The 20,879-nt window shown below is 33.7% G+C and overlaps 2 long non-coding RNA genes across 3 annotated transcripts; both read right to left on the bottom strand.

Moving 5' to 3' along the window:
* Positions 1–358: 358 nt before the first annotated feature.
* On the bottom strand, positions 359–15,519 carry LOC109171072. The gene is made up of 3 exons (XR_002052530.1): positions 15,509–15,519; positions 9,225–9,232; positions 359–430 (listed from the first exon to the last, which is right to left on the bottom strand). It is a non-coding gene; the product is annotated as an uncharacterized LOC109171072 (long non-coding RNA).
* Positions 15,520–19,070: 3,551 nt separating this feature from the next.
* On the bottom strand, positions 19,071–20,643 carry LOC109171071. Of its 2 annotated transcripts, XR_002052529.1 has the most exons (3): positions 20,500–20,643; positions 19,864–20,017; positions 19,071–19,390 (listed from the first exon to the last, which is right to left on the bottom strand). It is a non-coding gene; the product is annotated as an uncharacterized LOC109171071 (long non-coding RNA). The 2 variants fall into 2 exon arrangements; XR_002052528.1 differs by lacking the exon at positions 20,500–20,643 and having other exon boundaries at positions 19,864–20,142.
* Between the last annotated feature and the right edge of the window lie 236 nt (positions 20,644–20,879).

The raw sequence follows: 20,879 nt of genomic DNA, 5'->3' as shown, positions 1-20,879 counted from the left end.
TTTTTTTTTCTCCCTCCTCCCTCTTTACTTGACTTTCTAAAATATTGTGCAAAAACCATGCCATTCGGATGTTAGCTGTAAACTTATCCTTTTCTGACTCAACAGCACACACAAAAATGCTTGCAAAAAGGAATTTTGAAGAAGTAATTTAATACATGTCCGAAATACTAAGTTATTTTGCTAGGGTGTTTCTAGAATTTGTTTCAATTTAACCAAAATATTAATATACAACAACGGATAATAAATTAGTAAGAAAATGATATCTGTACTTTCATGACGTATAATTCTCGCCATATAATATACAAATTTTATTGAATAAATAAAAGTGAATGAATAAAAACAGTCATCCACTTTGCTATTTAAATCAATCAAAAAATGACACCTCAACAGGGAATTATAAAAATGGAATAAAAAGTGAGAGTACATGTAGCTAGGTATGAGTAATATTTATAACTAATATTATTCACTTTGTTTTGCAATTAAATGTTTTTTTTTTTTTGAAAGGAAGATATAAATGCATTAATAATCACCCAAATGGAAAATACAGGTCGGTGGAATAGACAGCCACGACCCTAGGACAGACGGAGAATCAGTTGCCCGTGCTAACACATGAGTCACATGATTCGCTGACCTCTTGACATGGTGAACAAACACGTTCCCAATGACATTAACAATTATACGACATTGCTTAACTATCAAACCAACATACGAAAGGTCTAAAGAGTTTAAATGAAAACGAGAACAAAAATTAAGGCAATCTGATTCAATAACTAAATTACACTAGTAATTTTAACGTGCAAATTATGTTAGTTGTTTGTAAGGAAGTGTTTGATAAAATAAACTATTTATTAGGGGTGTGCATTCGGTTAATTGAACCGTTTTAATCGAACTGAATTAATCAAAATTGTTAAAACTTTAATTGTTAATCGAACTGAATTTTTTATTATCAAATTAACTAAACAGAATTTTTTTCACTTAATCGGTGGGTTAACTGACTAACCTAAGTTTTTTTAGCTAAACTTTTAAATCCTTAAAAATATGAATAAAAACTAACGTTACCATCCAATTACATCAATACCTATAATAATAAATCTATAAGAAAAATGAGAAACTTGTAATTTACGGCCCTCACAAATATGTCAATTTCAATGTCATCCTTGAATTATTAGTGGTGTAAGTGTTTCCCCTCAATTTTCAAAATGTATGTGACATATATTGCCCTCCCCTGAATTATTAGTAGTGGTGTAAATGTAGTTACCAGTCATTTGCCATGTTCGAAGACCATTTTTTTTTCCTCTATTTTTCTTTCTTCGTTTGTTCTCCTTCCAACAATAACAATGTTTCTATTTTTCCAAAAAAAAAAAAAAACAATGTTTCTCATTCTTCCTATTACGGGAAGGACAATATATGTCACGTTTTAAAAATTGAGGGGTAACATTTACACCACTAATAATTTAGGGATGACATTGATAATTATCATATTTGTGAGGGGTATAAATTACAATTTTCCCTAAGAAAATATATAATCAATACAATAATAACACTACAAATACAAAAACACAAATTTAAAAAGAGTAAGTATAAATAATAGTTAACCAAAGAATAAATAAATTATATATATATATATATATATATATATATATATATATATATATATATATATATATCGGATCAAATACGAAACATTGTTTAGGTAAAAAATAAGGTTTGATCTCATTCGTTGATCAAATTCAAATCAACAACGAAGATAATTAAAAAAACGCAGCGGCATTATGATTAATAACTCGAAGTAAGTTCAAATGATCTTTGTCTTCGAATGCACATTTTTTTTCCTTCTTCGAGTGCACATTTTCTCTTCAAGTGCATATGTTCTGTCTTAGAACATAGTTTTTCCTTTTAGTATACATCTTTGTATCTTTGAGTACAAAAATTTGGCCTTCGAGTGTACATTTGTATGCCTTCAAGTGCACAGATTTGTGCTTTCAAGTATACAATTATGGCCAAATGTTTATTATATCTTTTGTGTTCTTTTTAATAATATATAACATAAGCCTTGCAACTCTTCGAAGCATGTATTCTTCGAGGTGCTTGACCTCTCGAAGTGTCTTCGATTTGAGGAAGATAGTGCGGATGGACTTCCTTTTGTGTTGTTCTTCCTCAAAAACCATTTAAATTTCCTAACAAACATAGCAAATTGTTCATCAGTTAAAATATCAAAGGGGTTAGAATTAGACCTGGAAGAAGTTGATGGTTGTTGGTCAGCAACCAACACAGCACTCTTTGGATCTTCATCTTCACGTCTCCGTTACCTCTCGAACTTGTAGGCCTTCAAGTCGCTGAAGATTTGAGAAGTTTGAATGACCTTGAAGTCTAGGTGCACTACTAAAATTTTGCAAATTTTTGACGGACAAAAAATCGTTAGAAATAATATGATATGCGTCGCAATTGACATTTTCGACGTCTTTTCCGATGTAAAAAGGGAATCTGAAAACTTCATCTCGGCAAATATTGGTTCCAACGTACCTAATATTTGTCATATTGTACGCCGTCAAACTCCGGCAAGAAATGACCCATTTTTCTGAATATATTTTCCGACATATTTGACGTTGGTAATTAATTTTTTTTATTTAAAATATATATTGTTCGATGTGCGGTAAGTCAGAAATTTTAAAATATAATTTTAAAAGAACATGTCTCAGACGAACTATACGTTGATAGTGATATGATGATCTTTGTATTTTAAAACGTATATTTTCCGATGTACTGTATGTCAGAAATTTTAAAATTTATTTTTGTTTACATCACTACAAATTAAATTATATATTCAAATCATAAAAAATGTCTTAATTTGAATGATCTCCTCTTCTTTCAAACTCTTATCAGGACTCCTGCAAAGCACAAGATTTTGAAGTTGGATTAGTATAATAATATATAGCAATAATTATTGTATAACAAATAGAGTGAGTATGTTAATTAAAGCAAAAAAGTTATCACATTACATTCCATTTGCAGGGTACTTTAGTTGTCATCATCTTGATCTTCATCATCTATATTATCTTGATCATTATTCTTACTCGTCACCTTCTTCACTAATAGTATCATCGAAAGAACCTTCCAATTCACTTTCTGAATCTATATCATTATTGTCATTGATGTGTCCATCAGTTCATTCAAACAACGAACTTCCATCAACTTCTTCCATATTTCATATGGTTTATGCAAGAAGTTTTCTTGGTCCTCCTCATTCTGTGCATGTCCAATAACTCCTGTCAATATCACTTTTTCTTAGAAGGCTGTATTAAGTTTATATTGGTCATCAAATGTGCCTCTTGATCTTACATTTCTTACAGCTGATTAATTTGATTTGTCTTTAGCACCTCTAGGATATGGCAAATAATAAACTTGAGAAGCATTTTGAGCGATAATAAAGGGGTCACACTTTTGGTATCTTCGATTTTACCGCACCTCAACAATACCATATTCAGAGAGCAGAGTACCAATATTAGGTTTAGGATCAAACCACTCACAATTGAAAAGAACCACCTTTTTAAATTGGTAAATTTGGGTACTCAATTTCAACAATCTCATTCAAATGCCATAGAAATCAGATTCACCTTCAACAAGTCATGTCCCTTTAACACACACTCCACTATTTGTAGTAGATTTTCCATTATAATATGAATAGGTTTGAAACTTATACCCATTCACGATGTATCTAGAGTATGTTTTGACTTCCAACAGTGGACCACATGCTAAATCAATGAGAAATTTGTTTTGTAACCCATCTCTATAATGATTTACCTAAATTGTTTTATACAATTAATGAGCTTAGGTAAACTTACAGCAATAAAACAATATTGTAAAACAAATACATATATAATTGTAATACTTATATAAGTTTGAAACCACTTTGCAAAATAGTTTTCAACTTCTTTGTCCACTTGCGCATTTGTAATTCCAGGATTTAATGCATACAATCCATCTTCAAACATCCTAAAAAACATAATGCTTAATGTAATTTATAATTTGGGTTACATTTTTCTTTAAAAAAATGTTAATGAAGGTTTAATGACTAGTACCTTAGAATTGGTTTTACTTCTTCGCAATTGAGCAAAATATGTTGGTGTGCTGCATCAACTTCTTTTTCATCCATATATCTTTTGCTTGAAGCACCCATAAGGCGACTTGGAAGGTTGAACACAAATAGCGTATATGGTGTTGCATTATTAACTCCACCATCATCTAAGTTCCAACCAATCCTTGTATGTCTACTTTGTACATGAGCTTCAAAATAATATGAAGCAAAAGTAGTAGTCTCTTCAATGATAAATGCTTCTTGCTTCATACGGTAGACGAACTGGTAAATGCTCCATACAATCAAAAAAATGTTGGAGGAAAAATTCTTTCTAATTTACAAATCAAATGTGCAATGCTCTCTTCTAATTCTTGAACCTTATTCACAAACATTGTGGCAGAACAAAGATAACGGAAGAAAATGCTTAGTTCTGCTATAACTTTTCAACATGTATGGGGTAACAAAGAAAACGCAATTGGCATCAAGCATTCCATGAAGATTTGACAATCATGGCTTTTCAAACCATACAATTTGTTTTCAGTAAGATCTACACAGTTTGCTACATTTGAGGGAGGAAGATTATACGACACAACTATGACTGGCCAACATGAATATGTTTTAGCATTCATACCAAATGGAGAGTATTCATGCCAAATGGAGAAAACCCATCTGCACACAATCCTAGTCTAACATTCCGAGGTTCTGCAGCAAATTCTAGGTAAATTGTATCAAAGTGTTTCCATGCCTCACCATCTGATGGATGACACATAACATTAGGCTCACAACGATTTTCAAAGTGCCAACGCATGTGTTTTGTAGAGTTGGGCGATGCATACAACCTTTGCAACCTAGGAATGAGGGGCAAGTAGTGCATTTTTTTTGTGAAGCCTTTTTGAGATGAGATCTTGTATGCCTATCACTTTTATATCTCGCTTCTCCACAAACTTTACATGAAACTAGTTCCACATCATCCTTGTAGTACAACATACAACCATTCACACAACAATCTATCTTGTCGTATCCCAAGCCTAATTTACCAATCATTTTCTGTGATTGATAATAGGTTAAAGGCACACGATTAGGACCAAATGCCCGATTATGTAGTTGTAATATTGCATCCATTGCTAGTTGTGGTATGTTAAATGTGGATTTTGATGTCCATTATCTTTAAGGTGTATGATAACTCAGTTTCTTCATCACTTTCGGACCACAGTGGTTGTCTAGTTGACTCTAATAAGCCATAGGATTTCTTTTACGACTCATGTTGGATGTCACCTTCAACTTCATCAATATTGGGGTTGAAAATCATTAATCGTTGCTTCACCACTTTGTTGAGGTAGTTCTTCTCTGTGGCATGCCCAAACCCAATAGTTAGGTTCAAATCCCTTTTTGTAAAGATGAACCTTAACATACTCAGGCTTTAAATGATATAGATTTCTACATTTTTTGCATCTCATCACCTCATTTTGATACTCGGGCTGTGCAGTTGCAAAGTTCACAAACTCATCAACACCATCAATAAATGCTTCCTGTAACCCCCTCCTTCCTGGCATTTATTGATTATACATCCACCTTTGGTGATGGGATATATCATCCATATCCATTCTTCTAATTAAATAACTGCACATGTAATAAAGTTTAATTAAATGAATTTATCCACAAAATAAGATGATTGTTCAAAAATGCTAGAAAAAGTAATCAAATTACATGAAGTACTTAATTATATTAACTAGTTCATTAATATATAACATATTACAGTAATAGTCATGATAATATTAATCATTTGGGAGAAAAGCTAATATTAATCTCTACAGATTTCTGCAATTTAATTAAGCATCGTAAACTACAATTCATACAGGTGAATGCAAATGTAAGCATTATCTAAGCTAGCACAAGAAAAATAACATTGAGAAAGAAATAAAAGAAGCTAAGAACATAATAAAACTTTATTAATATTTTCATAAGAAAAATAGATTCCAAAAGGACAAGATCAAAAGATAAATAAGAACATACCTTCAAACTTGGAAATGTTCTGTCAGTCGAGGTAATGGTCAGCAGCGAAAACAACACCAGCTGTCCAAGGTAGTAGTCGGAAGTTAGCGGCGAAAACAACATTGGCGGTCTACGAAGGAGAAGACAAAAGCATAGTAATGAAGCTATGTTTCTTAGGATTGAATATTGGGGGAAGACTGAGGATGTAGAAAGAAAGAAAGGGGAAGATTGTATCTATGGTTGAATATTGGGGGAATACATTGATTCCTTGGGATGTGAAAAGAAAGAAAAGGAAGATTGTATATATATATATATATTTTTTTATTTCCAACACTCAACTCATACGGAGTATGTCGATGATTGCGTATTTGTAAAATTTCATCCGCCAAACTCAATAATTCACCCGCGAAATTTAATTTTTAAAATTAAAATTACATTCTTAAATATGCTTTATTATAATTTCATATAACTATTCTTTATTACTTTAAAAACAAAGCTATTATATTTAAAATTAAAACAATTATTCTCTATAAATTTTAAAATGAAGGTATTATTTTAAAATTAAGATTTAATCTTTAAATTTACATTATTATAATTTCATATAATACTAGTACTAATTGAGTAGTTGAACTAGAATGTTAATTAATTTTCTGTTCTTGAAAATGCATGACATAACAAGATTTAGGCCCTGATTGGTAAATGGTTGTTAGCTGATTGAGTTAATTAGAGGGTATAACTAGTTGATAACATTAGCTGATAATAGAAAGGTGTTTTGGTAAATTAGTTGTTAGATGATAGCTGTTTGGTATAATTTCTTTTCTCAAAAAGTTAATTGAAAAAGTTGCTTTGAGCAACTTTTTGAATTTTAGCATTTTGAAGTTACAAAAAGCTAATTAACCAAACACTTATATTGATTTTTAACCAAGTCAAACAATTAATAGTGGTCAAATAAATTAAAATTGACTGATAGACTAACTATTTTACCAAACAGAACCTTAATCTTTAAATTTACATTATTATAATTTCATATACATCAAGTTATTCTCTAGTACTAGTTGATCAATTTGGGGGCTCATCTTCCCTTGATCCTTATACCACCCCTCATAAAAGCAATTTGGGGGTTAATCTCCCCCATAGCAATTTTAAGAAATTCATCATTAGTAAAGGAAAAGGTTGCATCAGAGAAGGGATAATTACTATCATCACTTAATATTCATCATCTTTTCATTTCATTCCACTACAAAAAGACATCACAAAAAATGGTATCCTGCCTTTAGGATCAGTTACAAAAGAAACATATATCAATATCTGTTTACAAAAGGGCATTACAAAAAGGTGCCCTGCCTTCATATGGAATTAGTTAAAAAAAAAAAAAACATAGCAAAAAATAGTACTTGCTTTCTAGCACCTGTGCCATGACTGCCATCACCATAACATTGCTATTCATTTTCCCTTTGCAAATACCATGCCCCCATCATCTATTGCAATGGAAATAGTTAAAAAAAAAAAAAGCATAACATAAAATAGTACATGCTTTCTAGCACCTGTGGCATCACCATAACACAGCTATTCATTTTCCCTTGGCAATACCATGCCCCCATCATCTGTTGTCGTAACTCCTGTGCCATCACCATCTACACCAATTGACTAATTTGCGTCGTTAACATGTCTCCCGGTATTAACCATCTCTTGATCATATTGAAAAATAGAAGAGCAATCCATTCCTAATAGCTTTTCTAATGCAACCTTGAAGAGACTATTAGTTTTTTCAAGTTTAGCTACCCGTTGACGTAGATTCTCAGTCTCATAGGATGTAGTTGATGAGGATGTGTGTGCTGGAGCTTTGCTACTATGTGAGGAGCTAGGGAAGTAAAAAGCAACATCATTACCAAAATCGAGTACGTGGCCACCCTTTTTCGGTCTACCAACAACTTTTAACCACATCTCGGATTCACTTATTGTTGATTGACTCAATTTCAGTTCTTCCATTGTCTCCTACAATGAATAAAACCCTGATGTTAATATGTATATTTTGTATGCACATATATAATGTCAGTAATCAACTTACCAAAACCTTTCGTGCTTTCACAGAAACATATTTGCCAGTTTTCTTCTTTGTGTGTGTTTCTCGATATAACAAGTCAGGACTAGGCTCCTGCCCACCGTGTTTTTTTTTTCCTGCAATAATACATAAGTAATTATATAAATAAATACTCCCTCCGTCCCATTTTATGTGTCTGGTTCGGCTAATGAGGTTTGATTAAGGTTATTTTTAATTCAATTTTTCATAATATTAAGTTTAGCATTAGTATACAAAATTTATATATTTAGAAACTACACTAAAAGTACTATTAAACACAAAAAATCAAATTTAAAAATAAATAAATAAAATACTAAAGAAAATAATTAAACAAAGAAGAAAGAGTTGGTTTGACCAATGAATAGTAAGTAGGACAGATAAAATGGGATAGAGGGAGTAGTAGTTAAGTAATACATATAAAGAACTAAGATTATAAATGCATACCAATCGCCTACGATGTTCAAACATGGGTATAGATCCGAAAATATGGAGTGAAGAGGGACCATCATCACCATGTGAACTATTTCTGAACCGTTTATTCCTTTCACACTTGGCAATATAGCTAGACGTGTTCCATAATTCACATAGACCCTTGTACACTTCTGGCGCGATCCAATATGGACGGGATTTTTTCGCACGAACATCATAAAGGGTGTTTGAGAGTCTTTCAGAAGCCTTTACATCAAAATTGCGTCGAATAGCAGCATCATGCTCAGGACTTCATCTGTACTTTTTCTATGAACATTAAAAGCTAGAAAATGTTAGGATCTTTAATAAATACAAAAAAATAATGAGCTAGTCTTTTAAATTATTACACTAACCTTGAACTCATTAAAGCATACTTCCCTAACCTCGAGGGGTACGGTGCTTCCTTGTATGATTTTATAGGTTTCTTGTAATATTTTTCAATGTAGTCAATCACTGCACGATTTGCACCATGTGGTTCAAAATCATCTTTCCCACCAGGAATAATCATTGGCAATCCACCTCTCTCCGAAGGCACTTCAGATTGCTCATTATTCCTTGCATCTGATGCAGCAGTTGGAGGGTTTGTGCCTAGCGAATCATTAGAAGCACTATTAGTCCTACCTGACCCATCTATAGCACTTTCAGTAGATGCCGGAGAATGTGGGGTTTGCATATGCCATTGAGCACTAACAATGCGAGGGTCACGAGGGCCACTATTATTACCGAAACTCATTCCTAATGAGTTATGCCTATTGTAACACCCCCCAAACTAAACATGCAAACTAGGGCAAAACACTAGCAAAAGCATTTAAATAAAGCTTAAATCAAAATCAAACGCTGCAGAAGCATACTTAAGTTCAAAAGGGTGTTACGCCACATTTAGGTCAACCATCCTAAATGTTAAGGCGAGTTTACAAATGTCAAAATAACTAGTCATAATTCCAAACAAACTAGGCATCATCTATTTATGACATCATTAAACGGCTCACATGCTAAGGTCTAGCAAAAGGAAGAAAATACTAGCAAAACATAGAGCTAAGCTCGGCTAACGCGCTCTCAACGAAGGTCTATTTCATACTTGAAATGCATTTTAAAACATTAGAAAAAGAATGCTAAGCAACCTTCCTTTCCAACATGTAAAACTATATAAATATACATTTGTATTCAAGTAGGTTTTGCAACTATATAGATATATTCAATGTAACCAACTCAACAACGTTTTCAAAAGGATTCAATTACCCAAGCATTTGAGACTCCAAGACCAATTCAAGAAGGACTCCAAGAATAGATTCAAGATCAAGATTACTCAAGTCACAATGCACATACTCAATTCGAAGTGGATTCAAGGGTCAATACCGAAACATCAACAAGATAGAATTTCCAAGGTTTCCATTTCGAGCAAAGTGCAATGGTATATACACAATCAAAGAATCATATATATATATATATATATATATATATATATATATATATATATATATATATATAATCAAATATTCAATATCAAAACTAATATCCAACCAAACTCCAATCCAACCTTATCCACCAAAGCGGATCCAAAGCTCTCTTCCACCGATGCAATTCATATTCCACCTATGCAAATGGAGCCAAAGCTCATATTCCACCAATGCAATCAATCATGTCCCACCAATCCAAAATAGCTGAAGCTCAATAGTACAATAATAATACAATATAGGAAATGAGATGTATATATATACCATCAAATAATTCAAGAACCAATTGATATCAAGGAACAAGGATTCATAAAGGAATCACAATTCAGACGGAGTTCAAAGAGTTCACAACTTACCGGGAACGACTTACAATGAACCAAAGACCAAACGACAATGCACGGAAGATCAAAGAGTGCATTATAGAAATCACTCAGGACCTAACGGTCCATTGCCACGGGGGTGGAACTCCCGCCAGGCACTACCGCACGAAGGAGGCGGGCATGTGCAACAGGCAATAAATCCCCGCCACACATCCCTGCAAAACACCTTACGGGTGTCCGTCATGGGCATCACACACCCGTGAGGACAGCCCACACGGTCAAATCCGAAGCAGAAACAATATGAAACAGAAGCCAAACTTCCAATACAACAGTAATGCTATTTCAACACAACAAAGGCTACAACTCAACAAGAAATCCATACCAACAACACTAGAATGACAATAAATCATAGGGAATCAAAGATCATAGCTCAAGAACAACACCCAAAATACTCAAGAACAAAGCTCATACCAAGAAATAATACCAAGAATATGCTCAGGATTTTCAAGAAGAACATTCATCACATATTGGAATGAAAATAGATTTTGTAGGACAAAGAAGCTTACCTCTTAGCTATCCAAACAACTCTTGTCTCCAAGCAATCTTATTCTAACACCTCTTCTTCCACTTGGTCCTCTAGAACCCCAAAACCCCCAATATAGGAAGAAATAAGAACATGCATTAAAGATTATGGAATGTGAATGGAAAATGTAAGATGGAAGATGATCTTACTTAGTTGTGTTGTGAAAATGAATAAAAGAGGAATCTTGATGGAGTTTTCCTTATAGAAGATGAATGCTATTTTCTTGTGTGATGAAGAGGAAAATGGCGTGTGGGGTGAGTGTGGTGGAGTGGGGAGGAAGACAAAGTTTTAGGGTATTTTATGTAGGGATAGCTAGGACAAAAATATTATATACAATATAGTATATGTATTAGGTTGAAGATGCATGAGCTAATACTATACAAATTGGGCTAGTAACTAAATATAATATAAGTAGAAAATAATGTTAAGGTCCAATAATAGTTTAGTCTTAGAAAATTGGGTATAGAATAATAATTCATAGGAATTTGGGCCTTAAATAAATTCATATAAGTTAGGGATTTAATTACACTAGGAGAATTGCGCTAAGTTGAAATACTAAATCCCTTACAGAATCATTTAGGAATAATAATTGTAGAATATTAAATATGGGGTGTCACACCCTCTCCCCCTTAAAAGAAGCAGACACTCTCCCCCCTTAAAAGAAGCTTCGTCCTCGAAGCCAAAAAGATAAATAGGACGAAGTATGCTTAAATTCGAATTTAGGAATATGAATCGAAGGAAGATGATATGCAAAAGATATGCGGATGATTAAGTATTCAATTTGAAAAGAAAAAAAAAAACACAATGAGAAAACTTAATAATCTATCTATCAACCATTTACATAATGTCTCTAATTGTAAAACAAGTATTCAATTTGAGAAAAAAAAAAAAAACAAACGGAATGAGAAAACTTAATAATCTATCTATTAACCATTTACATAATGTCTCTAATTTGCAAAACAAATATTCAATTTGAAAAAAAAAATCAGAATGAGAAAACTTAATAATCTATCTATCAACCATTTAAATAATGTCTCTAATATGCAAAACAAGTATTCAATATGTTGTTCACATCTTACAACACTCTTCCTAAGCCTATAACAAAAGAAAGAAGTATATATCAAATGATAGCCCTGCCATTTCTCTTAATCGATAACACATTGGCTTTGAGTCAATCAATTTTAATTTGCTAAATAGAAGCTAGACATTCTAATTTCCCATTCATATTCCCCACAAGGCCACAATGCCCACATCTAACTACAGCTCTGTTGTGGGCTATAAATCATTCACTTTTGAAACCCCATGCAACACTCTACAGAGAATTAATGGTCTTGACAAAATAACAGCAAACCTTAACCCCCTGATTACTCTTGGAAGCAGGTAAGAAATATTCTTTTTTTTTTTTTTTTTTTTTTGTGAAAAATAATTTTACTTTTATGTTTAGATAAGTAGCAATATCCAATACCCAATATCAAATAGCCCTTGCTTTATGACAGTGCATGGCCAGAAATTCTAAATTGGATTATGTTAACAACCAATACTAACCATTGCAGAACTCAAAACTATCGCTTCAAAAATAAAACTGAATACAAGAAAGCATAAAAAAATTTCAAAAAAAAAGACAGTTTAACAAATTAAAATACAGATTTTACTTATCATAGCCAAGAATGAATACTTTATATGCCATGCAAACCACAAAAACAAACCTACAGAGAGGAAAACAAGGAAAACCAAAACAAAAAATTAAAGAAAACCAGAACAGAAAACCCTTTGTCTTTACTCCTTGACTCCCATCGAAGTCACTTGGAAAGGAGGACGAGAATAACGGAAGCTTAGCTCAAATTGTTTATATGTTGAAGATGGGTAGAATATGAGGAGAACTTGGATTTCACTTGAAAATTAATGAAGAAATTTGAAGAGGTAGAAAAACAGAAGCTTATTAGCTAAAAGTATGTTCTTTTCAAAGGATCCCAAGAAGGTCAAATAATATAATATCTTTCCGCCACTTAATTTCTTGTAAAAAAAATATGTATTCACTGACTTATTGTACGTCGCTTGCAAATACAAGTTTTAGTTTTGTGGTGACGTGTTGAGTGTGTCGATAAATACTTACCAAGCAAATTACCGACGAAAAATAATTTATATCGAAAAAAAAACAAAACAATTATTTGAGGTGTCATATTAAAATTAAAATAACCGAAGTAAATATTCTCCGTCCGTAAAGTACGTCGGAAATCAGCAAATTTTTTGTAGTGGTGGTCCCTCATCGCAATCACCTTCATCTCCCATGACTAGGGCAGTCCTCGGAGAATTTTGAGGTTGATTTCCTTTTGTGACAGCTCCTTTCCTAAGTCTGCTATCACGCTTAGGAGCTTCATAAACTAAGTTTCCATATTGGCTATTCTTTCATTGTTAGCCATTCGGTAATCTTGTCATTTCCTCGAATGTCTAGGTGTGTCGAGGCTTAGGAACGTACTCAGGAGCAATGTTGAAAAAATCGCTAGGCACCTGGGAGGCCGACCACCTAGCACCTAGGCGCGATTTTTGCAACACTGCTCAAGAGCATCTGGCCCTTGTGTGGCTGCATTGGAGTTCACCATCATTATTTGAACTGGCCCCTCAGTTATAACTTCCAACATTTTGTTGTGTAGGGTCGAGAGGTGTACCTGTATGCTCACTTTTCAATCATCAAATTTATTTAAATGAAACATAAGATTTTTGGACATATGATGATCTATATTTGTAAGAAAAATTTACATGCAAAGAAAAACGAATTTTTGCTTGAAAAAGATATCACCATGCATTATACACAGAGTGTATACCAATCAAGGTAACTTGCTCTGATACCACTTGTTGGTCCTGGTGAGTAGGGATTACAAATCTAGAGGGGTGGGTGAATAGACTTGTATAGTTTTTTGAAAAATTAACGATTCGGCTGAAGAAGTTCCGAAGAGTTACTTCTTTGCAACTTCAATGATTCGAGAGTTTTACGTAGTGGAATTAAATTATAACCCTTGTTAGTTTTGCACGTAGTTTGTTCTTGAAAGATTAAGTTTGCATGAATGATATGCAACAAATAAAAGCAGTAATGTAAAAGATGCAAAGAGAGATTTTTATAATGGTTTGGCTAACTTAGCTTACTCCACTCTTCGTCTTAAAACACTTGGGGAGGTTTGCACAATCACGTTAGTACAAAAGGGACGTCCAATTCTTGAACACAAAGCCGGCCTTGAACTCCATAGGTTTTTCAACTCAACACTGAGTTTACTCCGGCTCTTTCTACTTCAATCGAGTAGAGATACAAAGGGTTGAAGATAAGATTTCTTCAATCTCCAACTAAGAGCTTGGTTTCTTGAATCTGGATTTGAACTTCTTTCGCAGAAAAAGTCTATTGAATCTGGATAAGATCTTTTTAGTTTTTTCTCTCACTGGTTTTGCTTGAGTATTGCTTTAAACGCTTTGAACACATATAAAATCTTTTGAATAGACCAATACCTTCTTCAGTCTTGAATGAAGGTATTTATAGGTGCTTTAGAAATGTGTTCGTTGGAGGGAAACCTAATTCAAACGTTTATTGACCAACGTGTAAAGACCAGCGTGTAATCTGGCGGTTAGGTAGACTTGTTAGTCTTTTTAGACGTTAGACACTTACTTTGCACTGAACATATCTTTTTGTTATGCACAAAATGTCTAGGCTTTTTTACGGAAAATCCTCCTTGCGATGTGAACTTAGGACTCCCTTTGCCTTGGTCACATTCACTAGCGTTTTAAGGTTTCCAACTGTTGGCTCTGAGAATGTCTCGAGCAATTCTTTTCAAATGATTAATTGTCACTATTAGAGTTAACGTTCCAAACCTTAACACTCTACTACCTATCAGATACGAATGGTTGACTTTACCCTTCATTCCACCTTTTTACTCGAAAGGTAGGCCCTTCCACCATTCGGCCTTTGGAACCTTTCGGTTTTGCAGTCTTCTACTCTTCGAATCTTCTTCTTGAACTCTTCAAGTCTTCAACTCTTCGAGGTCTTCATCTTCAAGCTATTCGAAGGGTAACCATTCGAGTTACTAATCGAACTGTTGAGTCTATCCGAAATGTAACTTCTCGAATTAACATTTGGAATATTTTGTCTATATGAAACGTGACTTCTTGAGTTAACATTCGGAGTATTCAAATTAAGCATAAACAACCTAAGTCTAAAAGATAAAAAAAGTAGGAGACTAAAATTCCTAACTTTTGGTATCATCAAAATTTAAATTACAAATGTTCCTACCAATACCCGATACATTAATCACAAATAAAGCATCAAGACAGACAATAAAATCCTAGCTCATGCCCATAAACTAAGTACTCATGATTAATAGAATAAAGAACACAAAAGAACAATTAATAAACTTAAATGTTGCAAAAGAATGAAATAAAAAGAAGGAGAACTTATCTATTGAAAATAAGAGAACAATATTGAAATTCAAGCTTTAAATTCAAGATTACAAGCTTCTAAAATGTTAAAGAACATAAATCTAAGCCTAATATAACCTAAAAATATGAATGAAAAGGTAGGAAAATAGCTAGGGTTCTAAAATGGGTTAGAAACGAAGAGAAATGACAAAAAAAAATGCGCTTAAATAGTGAACATAGCAGGGGTGGCATGACTATGCCACTAGTCGTGTTAAAATCAGCCCAAAAAATAATGCTTACTGCCTCGATGCCCCGGCCTAAGGCATGGTCGTGCCCTTAGCCCATGCCTACCAGGCAGAATTCTTGTGCAGCTCCTTTGACTTCAAGGAAAAGTTTCACCATCGAAACCTTTGAATTGACCTTTATGATCTTCATAAAGTTGTATCCCTTCAAGAGTTCAAGCTGGCTTTTCAATGGCATAAGAATCACTTTATTTGAACATAATCCTAAGCTAAGATATGATCAAAATACTGAGCAGTTGTCATGGTGTGTGAGAATTACAACACTTTGATATTTTGTTCCACTTTTGCCTTGGTTTGCCCATATGATCAAAGCCATTGAAGACACCACTCTTTACTCACTTTGAAGTATATTAGTCATCTTCTTAGCTTCGTATTTGGCTCCCATCGACTCCAAATAAATCCAAAATTCCCCCAAAACACACAATTTTTTTCAACTCAACAATTTATGTGCCTGAAGATATAAACAAATGAATTAATGCACTTTTTACATAAAACCAAATAAATTATCACTTAAAATAGATCTATGGAGTAAAAATATGGACATAAATGCACTTATTATTGATATTGAGAATATGAATTGTAGTAAGAATCTTGGGAATGGTAAGATGAATCTTGATGGAATTGTGGTGGGTTTTGGAAGTTTTGAAAGTTTTGGTAGTTTGGAATGTGTTGAGAGTATGAGTGTTAGGGGTGTGATTGTGTGGTGGAAAAGAATTTTGGGATTGAACATTATAGTAATTGTTAGGAGGTGGGACTTAAGTTGTACAAGGATTAATCGATGGAGCGCATGCCAACATTGTAGTATCATTGTTGTGTCATGTAGTTTGCATAGCCACCATATTGGTTAGCCCCATAGGATTAAGAATCATAATATCGTCGTTGGAATGCATACCATCCATGGTTAAGGTTTTTATTTTGGTGGTTGAAGCTCTAAACTCTTCTTTGGTATAGATTACAAGCACCAAGCAAAGAACCTTCAATAAAAACCCAAACATAGATACATTATTAGGACTTGAGAACTTAAGGTAAGCAAAAAGAAAATAAAAGCTTAGTCTCATAAAAATTTTCTAACAATTAATGTTAGTTAGACAAGCAATCACATAAAACCACGAGATTGTCAATTCTCGATAACAGCGCCAATTTTGATGCAGGATGTTTCCAAGGTAAGTACATGTAATATGTTGTTCTCTAGGATTGGGGGTTATGGCATGTAGTATGCAATTACAAGCAGTTAGGCAATAGCATAAGGAAGTTAACCAGAAACTAAGCAATTCGTAACAAGTGGGAGTGTCAATGACTAAACAAAATAAGGCTAACACATATACACAAAAGATAAACACAAAACAAGGAAATAAGACTTAAGCTAGAGAGTATTATCTTCTAGACTAGATGCATAACACTACTTAAGGATTGGAGGAAAATCACACAATGAAGGAACTATGGTGATGCATGTAGGAATTCTAATCTATACGCCATCAATAAACAATAATTAGAATAAGAAATTGTCACACTCTCGTGATGCATCTACTCCAAGTTCTTCAAGCACACAAAGCATCAAAGCACTTAATTCAATTTTCCCTATTTTCATAGGGAGAAATCAGATTTATGCCAAGGAGTGGCTTGGGATGGGATCTTGACCCAACTCTTGTTGTGGCAAAGATTCCTCCAAAAGCATGCTAATGAGTGTTGTACACCAAACATTAACAAGATACAAACACAAATCCTTCATAAACTCAAGAACCCTAGTTAAGCAAAAATATCTTTATGCAAATATGCAATACTCAAGAATATATCATCTAGATGGATAATACAATCTAACCCAAGTCTATAAACTAATAACCCACACGTATTAAGCATAAACAAAACAAAAGCACAAGTAATAAACATAAATATTGCAAAGGAAAGAGAAAAAACGAAGAACTTATCTATTGAAAATGAGAAAACAATCTTGAAATCTAAGCTTCAAATCCAAAATTACAAGCTTCCAAAATGTTATAAAACCTAAATCTAAGCCTAATCTAACCTAAAAAGAAGAAAGGAAAGGTGAAAAAATTGTTAGGGTTCTAAAATGAGTCAGAACCATGTAGAAATGGCTCAAATCGTGCATACATAGTGAATAGAGCAAGGTGGCATGGCCATGCCACTGCCCGTGCCAAAATCAGCCCAGAAAATGATGCTCACCACCTTGATTGGCACGGCCATGGGCATGACCGTGCCCTTGGTCATGCCCATCAGGCAGAATTTCTGTGCAACTCCTTTGACTTCTAGGAAAATTTTCACACCTAAAACACTTAAATTGGCCTTTATAATCTTCAAAAAAGTTGTAGCCCTTCAAATTGGCTTTCAAAAGGAGTAAAAATCACTTGATTTGGACATTCCTAGGTTGAGATATGCTCAAAATACCAAGACGTCGACATATTGAGCACGCATTACAACTCCATGATCTTTTGCTCCATTTTTGCCTTGGTTTGCCAATGTGATCAAAACTATTGAGGACACCACTCTTTATTTTGGCTCTCTTGAAAGTATTTTAGCTATCACCTTAGCTTTACCTTGGCTCCCGTTGACTTTAAATTGATTTAAAATGCTCCAAAAATTATTCAATTCACCTAAATCATTAAGAACTACACCTAAGCACACAAATGAATCAAATGAGGAACACTTTGGTTAAAATTATAACAAATGGCAAGAAAAATAAGCTTAAAGTTGCAAGGTGAAAATATGAACAATTAAGCTCTTATAAGATAAGCACTGAGTGAATTTTTTGTTTTCTCTTCTTTCTCTTACCCAACTAACTTTAATCTCATCTCTAATCACATCTTATAATCCTCCACTAACCCCTCCTCCTGGACTAGATGAACCCTGGATACTTTATGCCTTATGGCATATCAGACTTCTCAATTCGTGTTAGTGACTGCTACTACTCCATATTATTTTTGTGTGCAGTAAAGGAACACATACTAAGGAATGCCATCTATGTTCATTTTTTACTGTACTCCAAATAAGAAATATTGAATACTTCCAAATCACTATTCATTAGTAGTGCTCCTCTTAGCACTATTCCTAGATACTGAAGTTAATTATCTGGTTCTAAACTGATAAACAGAACAATCAGTTAAAAGCCTCAGTAATCTGAGAAAAAACCAAAACATGACAAAAGAGCCACTCCTCTAGTAGTCAAATAAAGCTAGCTGGGCACCATGTTCACCCTATTCAGTATCATGTACACAACAAATGTAAGACTCCTCCCTTCCATAATACACACAGGCATATAGGTAATAGGTCTCAGAAGAAAAAATGGTGTGTATATAATATTTAGAGTGTGGTGGGCGTGGAACTGTGGAAGGGAGTTAGGGGGTTGTAAACATTAAAAGCACAACTGAGCAAACACATGTAGAGACATTTAAACAACAAATTTCATTTAGAGTTAATAGGTAGCATTCACACACACACACACACACACAAAAAGGGTAGCATTATCTCCACAAAATCCTGAGCATCAACTGAAACAATAAAATCGCATTTAGAGTTAATAGGTAGCATAACTAGCCACATAGTTTGAAAGGTTTTTTTTTCTATTTTTTTTAAATTTGCGGGAAAGCCTACAACTGTGCACCTGGGTGAAGCACGCCCCACTCAACTCGGAACTTGGGAGTTGCCATTACCAAGTCAATTGCCCGACCAATTCGTGTGGAGTTGCCTCCAATAATCTTTAATCCTGGTAAAGAAGCTTCTTCATGGTGATTAGACAAAAATGGTAGTAAAGAATTTGAGCAGTCAACAGTAGTAAGATTTGTGTTGCATATTAGCCTATGAAACAGCATTTGTTCCAATATGATTAACTGATAGACCCAAAGCCAAAAAAAATTTCATATGCTCACTGTAAAAGGAAAAGGGGTTCGTAAAAAAGAACCACATTTTCTTTCCCTATGAAATTCAAAAGCTCCAGGTATAATATTATCTTGCATAATCTATTTTCATGCCAGTAGCTTTCTTGAAAAGTGATTAAAAATAAAGCAATAAGATAGCAACAAGGTCTTTTTCAAAAGAAATTATCTCTTTAAGATCCACTCTATCGCAGTATCACCTGTCCTAACACAACTCATTGGCAAATTGTTTTTAAAAAAGCAGGGTATGTTGAGAAATACATAGAAAGAAAAAGAAATATACGAAATAAGTGGACAAACTAACCTTCCCATTGCATCTTGCACCAGTGTAAGGCACATTGTGAACAAGAATTCTTCAAGGATGCTTCTGTCTCTTCATCAACAAACTTATAGAAGGGATTGCTTTTTTCTTACAATGTAACTGACATTCTTTGGTTGTTGAATCACATCATAGTTTCCTGTGGACAGTTTATGCCACTACATATAAGCAAAGCATCCCTCTTGTGTTTAAGTACCAAGAAATTATTTGACTAGACAAAAACTGAAGTGAAAATTTCAATTAGTCAATTACTGGTGCTTATCAACTGCAAGAACGAAGACCTTTACAACAATTTACTCTTCAATAAGTGATCAAGAAGATTATTAGACCTACTCTACCATCTAGTGACAGAGGACATCTACAAAACTACCAAAGAATTTCCACTTGGAATACAAATATAGCAGGATATTGAAAATTTTGACATTGCCAAAAGTAGAATCATGAGAAGAGTGATATAGGGTAGAAACATTATGAATTGTAGAGCATTACTGTTTATTGTGTTTAGTTTTTTGGTTTTAATATACCACTATGTTTAGCATTTTAGGTGTTCATTTCATCAATTCCAAAATGCCATAAACAATTCTAGTATGAAACTCTCAGTACAGCTTCTGTCAACAATACCAAATATGGCTGATGCAACAATAACTTCATGGAACTCCTCCATCTCCCTTAGATCAGAAGCACCAATATCAAAGCAAGTTCAATCTCTGGGTTTACATCCTTTGACAAATCTAAACAAAAATAAATAGATAGTGTACGGGTAGAGAACAAGATACAGTAATATATCTTGCAAATTGCAATTTTGGGGGAAAAAAAAAAAAAAGAAGTCATCAACAATCTTGAGAATATCACATCATTCCTCAGCATCAAAGGAGGATATCCACCAAAGTCTGAACCTCCATGAGGCTCACTCTTTGTAGGATTTATTTCACGAAAATAAGTTATAGATGGTGAAGGAGCTCTAGCCATTCCAGCTATAGCCAAAAACATAAAACGTAAAA

The sequence above is a fragment of the Ipomoea nil genome, unplaced genomic scaffold, assembly GCF_001879475.1.
Source record: "Ipomoea nil cultivar Tokyo-kokei standard unplaced genomic scaffold, Asagao_1.1 scaffold3394, whole genome shotgun sequence".
Classification (NCBI taxonomy): domain Eukaryota; kingdom Viridiplantae; phylum Streptophyta; class Magnoliopsida; order Solanales; family Convolvulaceae; genus Ipomoea; species Ipomoea nil.
Note: the sequence above shows the minus strand (reverse complement) of the source record. Positions and strands in the feature narration are given on the sequence as shown.